Below are 5,599 nucleotides of genomic sequence, written 5' to 3'. Positions count from 1 at the left end.
GAGAACAGAGTTCAAGGATAACTAGGCAAGTTAGGGAATTTAGAAATAGTCACCCTTTACAAACTTTAAAATAGAAATATTCAAAAGGACTGGGACCATGGCTCAGTGGTAGAACCTAGTAAGCATGCAGTCCTAGTACCAGAAACTATAGACTTGGGGGAGACACAGAGTGATGCTCTCTGCAAACAGATGTTGTTTCAAGGTTATATACATTGTCACAAGGTCACAGACATTCTCGAAAGGTCACAGACTCATGTATTAAAGTCCTTACTTTAAGATCTGTCCTACTAACTGGGACCTTGTGTGTGTGTTCAGCCTGTTGCTCTCAGGAAACATGCACATCTGAATATGCAAATTTATAATAAAAATATGAATATTTTTCACCTCCTTCAAAGGTAACAAATATCACAAAACTATGGCGGGAAACAGAACGCCCGACCTGACAATATATAAACATCTAAAACTAAAGGAATGTTAGGGAATTGTTCTCCCATTTCACAGACCTAGAAACCAAGAGCCAAACTTTTTAGCGCATTTCTTAAAATCTAAACTAATGAGACTAAATCAGGTTGAGTGATCTTTCATGGATACTCGCATTTGATTGTATTCTGAAGTATTTTTTCAGTGTTTACTTGACAAGGAAACACTTATTAACGTTAAGGACGACTTAATAAGGCGTAAGAGTCAAACTGAAATCTAGTAAGAAACACCCCTGAATTCGTTTAACACATAGGACAGATTAAGTCAAGATTCCCTCTAAAAACACTCTGTTACCACTAAAATATCATAAGGATGACCTTGCAATAGTAGCAACTCAGCCCATTCCTTTTATAAGGGTCTGGTATGTCAAAGAGCTTTTCTTTTCTTTTCTTTTTTTTTCAAGTTTTTTTGGAATGGGCTGACTTGCAATAGTAGCAACTCAGCCCATTCCTTTTATAAGGGTCTGGTATGTCAAAGAGCTTTTCTTTTCTTTTCTTTTTTTTTCAAGTTTTTTTTTTATTAGATATTTTCTTATTTACATTTCAAATGCTATCCCAAAAGTTCCCTATACCCTCCCCCCACCCCTGCTCCCCTACCCACCCACTCCCACTTCTTGGCCCTGGCATTCCCCTGTGCTGGGTCATATAAAGTTTTCAAGACCAAGGGGCCTCTATTCCCAGTGATGGCCGATTAGGCCATCTTCTGCTACATATGCAGCTAGAGACACGAGCTCAGGGGGTACTGGTTAGTTCATATTGTTGTTCCACCTACAGGGTTGCAGCCCCTTCAGCTCCTTGGGTACTTTCTCTAGCTCCTCCATTGGGGGCCCTGTGTTCCATCCAATAGCTGACTGTGAGCATCCACTTCTGTGTTTGCCAGGCACTGGCATAGCCTCACAAGAGGCTGCTATATCAGGGTCCCTTCAGCAGAATCTTGCTGGCATGTGCTTTGTATTGCGTGTCCCAGAGACACACAGAGTTAATGGCAATGCTCAATGCTTCCAAACTGTAAAATATGCCAAAAACCACTTAACTGGATATTTTAAGTATGTAGAATAAGAATATGCGTGCTATCTTTTAATAGAGTAAGTTAAATAGAATGTTCTAGAAGGAAATATTGGCTTCCATAAGTGCAGCCTTGTTTCATCTCTGTGTCCTCAGAGCCATAACATTCTATTGCTTTTACACAGCCTCAGTGTCATGTTGTCATGACAACCCCATCACATTCATGAAGCTTTGGTAGCATAGCCTTATAACCATAAAATCTCCGGTGAAAATGTATGCTGCCATATTGTGGGACTAAAGGACAAAAATTTGTAAAGATGTCTAAGTCCCACCATGCTCAGGGCTCATCTTTAGATGTGAATCTGCTGAGCCAGGACCAGGCATAGGTAAAGCTGCCTTCTGGAAAAAAAGCCTCCGTGTTCTGTTCTCCATCTGAGGATCCCAATACTGTGAAGTCCTTTATGTAGCAAAGGAAATAATCAACAGAGTGCAAGGCTAATCTGGAGAACTGAGGGAATTGCTTTAGACCACATGTCTGCTAAAGGGGTTAATACTCAGAATTTATATAAGGAATTCATACAACTTAATAGCGAAAAGAAAACTCTGGATTGCAAATGAGCAAAGGACAGAAACGTTCCTCGGTGGAAGACAAACAAATGGTAAAGGATAAACAAAAACACATTAACATGACGGACCCATCAGGGAAATGCCCATTAAGACTTCCTTGAAGTGCCACCTTACACCTGTCATAATAGCTGTCCACAAAGGGCAAAAGGCAGGAAGTGTTTGGGACTATGTGGGGAAAGGAGTCCTCGCTGTCAGAGGAAATGGGAACTGATAGTCATTATGGAAAACAGTGTGTAAATCTCTCCAGGAATTAAGCACTAGAACTACTAGGTAAGATGATCAGCCATGCTCAGTCTAGGTGCACACCCAAAGGGAATTCAGCCAGTGTGTTCACTGAAGCATCCTTCATATTGCAGTACCATAGAGTCAACTCATTTGGAGACTGAGATGTAAATGGGATAGACACAGGCACGCATACACATACACACACATGCACACACACACAAGTTAACGATAACCACGTGCTTAAAAATGTGCTAAGACGGAAGATGGAACGTATCTCTGCATCAGAGGAGGAAGGAAGGGCAGGGTAGCTTGTAAGGTAACAAGTACGCTAACGGTCAGAATAATCATTTAACAACACACTCATCACCCCGCTGTATGCATTACATGCATACAATTCCTACGATTCCTGTTTGTCAATATTACCTTAGTAGAGCTGAAAAGATATATATATATATATATATATATATATATTTATTTACGGTTCTAAAGCTCCTCAGAAAGGGGCGATAAGCAGATTCATTCATGGTCTAGATTTTATGAGGCTGAAGCCCCAGGTCATCTGCTCTCCAGCTTCCAGCTTTCTGGCACAGGTGCCTGTCTGGCTCCAGAGAAGGCTAAGCTGGCAGCCGAAGAGTCGCCAGCTGCCAGCCTCCTCCTTGCTCCATAGCGGGAGGAAGTTGGTTCCTGTATGACAATTTATTACGCCCTCACGGGGTGGGCACTTTTCAATGTCTTTTCCAGGGTCACAGTTGTGCGAGCACACTTCCCAACTGAACGGCAGCCAGCCTCAGTAATGGGAACAGGAAACCCCCTTTGGCAGGGGCCAGGGCGCTTGTGTTCTGTCCAAATGTAGTCACCCAGGTAGAGGTCTCCGAGGGAGATACAGCCCGCAATTCTCAATAGATCAATTGTTCCCACCCACCGCCCCTCTACAGAGTCCGGAAGACATGAAATAGGATTTGAGGCAAGATGAATGTGCTGCCGCTCTGTCCTGTCTATCTGGAAGGCACACTCCCCGGATTGTCTCGGAGCACAATGCCCCTTTCAGAAGCACCCTGGAAAGGATTGCATTCCCCGAGGATTCTGGTTTAAGAGTTGGGTGTCTCGCTGTCCACCCCTCCCCACCCCGGACAAAGTGGCAGGAAGATTTAGCAGTAATCTAGATAATCTTATCAACCCAGATCATTCAGGTTTAGTTTAACTGCTTCTAAGTGGAGTCCCCCCCAAAAGCTACCAGCTAGCTCAATTGCCGTTTGAAGAGAAAAGTGACCCGACATTTATTGAACCACAGACCCCTGCCAAATAGGGTCCAGGGATGTTTATATGCACTTTTTTTTTTCTCTCTCTAATTTTCATATGAAATCTCTTATTGCCCTTTCTTCTTTCAAGGGAGGGGAACTAAGGTTCATTAAAGTTAGATAACTAAGATCACATAACTGAAAAAGCAATGATAAGAGGTCTAAGCGGGTTTAAGACAGGTTTTTTTGCCCTTGTGGGTTTTTTTTGTTTGTGAGTTGTTGTTGTTTTCTGTTTTGCTTTTTTTGTTTTGTTTACTTTATTTCATTTTGGGGGCACTGTAGTGAACAAAGGGCCTTGCACATCCTGGGCAAGTACTGTACCACCAAGCTTTATCCCCATGTCTCATTGCATTAATTTTGAGATTTTAAGTTTTAATTAAGTGGACTGCACCTGTGTCAGTGAGGGCAGGGAGGGGTTAGGCAAATGCATGCAGTTCCTGAAGAGGCCAGAAGAGTCTCCAAAGCTAGAATTGTACTAGGTTGTGAGCTGCCTAACAGCTGGGCCATCTTCCTGGTCCTTAAGTTGCCCAGATTGGCCTTAAACACCTTCTGCAGCCTAGGAAATCCTTGCTATTTTCCCACATTACCCTATTGAATCGCTTGTGTCTCTGTGCAACTGAGATCAGCTAAGACAAAATATTTCTATTTAAGAAGCTGAGAGATTGATTTAGTTTAAGTCAGGCCAATGATAAAGTTCATCCAGGAACACCCTGTGTCTTCCACCTGTCTTTGAGCAGTAGAAGCGTCCTACAGGCCAAATTCTGAACACAAGACTCTATATGACTGATTAGCTGACTCAATATGACTGATTAGCTGAAACTTCCTAACTTTGGTTGCTAAACTAATCTACACATGCAATCAACCTTAAATAGCATAAACCCAACAGAATCCACAACTAGACACTCTATAGGACTCTATCCATGCCATCACGCAAAACAAATAAACTAATTAAAACATTTTTAAGTATAAAGGAGAAAACCTATACAGTCAAACAATAAATTGACAAGACTCATCATTCACTGAAAAGGTTCTTTTTGTTTGTTTTTGTTTTTTGTTTTGTTTTGTTTTTTAAGAAACACTCAGCAAAGAATCTTTATTTGCAGGTGGAATAATTTTGTGTCTGAGACCCTAAAGTTACTCTACTGGGAACCTCTCAGAGCTGATGAACGCATTCAGGAACTGGCAGGGTTACAAGCTTAACACGTAAAACCCAGTGGCCTTCTTATCTCCAAATGACAAACATGCCAGGAAAGAAATCAGGAAGACAATACCACTCATAGCTGCCTCAGAAATCAATGCCCCTCGATAAACCTAACCCTAAGGAAGTGGGAATCCTCTACAGTACAAACTTTTAGAAAGTTTGTTTTCATTACTGTGATAAAAAGCCATGACCAACAAGAACACTGCAAGAAAACCCACAGAGTGAGCTAGCCTGGGCTCATAGAATGAGCTAGCCTGGGCTCATAGGAGTTCACAGAGACTGAACCCGCAGTCACAGGGCCTTCCTGCGTCTGACCTAAGCCCTCTGCTTATATGTTGTGGTTGTGCAGCTTACAGGACTCCTAACAATGGTAGCCAGGGATGTCTCTGATGATTTTGCCTTCTCTGGGGACCCTTCTCCTTCCTGCTGACTTTCCTCATCCAGCCTTCTTATGACTGGAGGTGTCTAGTCTTTTTGCAACTTGATATGCTATGTTTGGTTGGTATCCATGGAAGGCCTGCCTTTTTCTGAAGAGAAACAGAGGAGGAGTGGAAGGCGGTGGGAGGTGGAGGAAGGAACTGGGAGGGGAGGAGGGAGGAGAAAACTACAGTCAGGATGTAATATGAGAGAATAAAAATATTTTTAATTAAAATTATATCAAATTTTCTACTAAATGTCACAGTAAGGATGACATATTTTGATTACATTAGATAGCGTATTTATCATATTTATATCATATGATCTCCTCTGTTTTGTCACATACA

Source organism: Mus pahari, chromosome 20, assembly GCF_900095145.1.
Source record: "Mus pahari chromosome 20, PAHARI_EIJ_v1.1, whole genome shotgun sequence".
NCBI lineage: Eukaryota > Metazoa > Chordata > Mammalia > Rodentia > Muridae > Mus > Mus pahari.
This window is presented reverse-complemented; position numbering follows the sequence as displayed.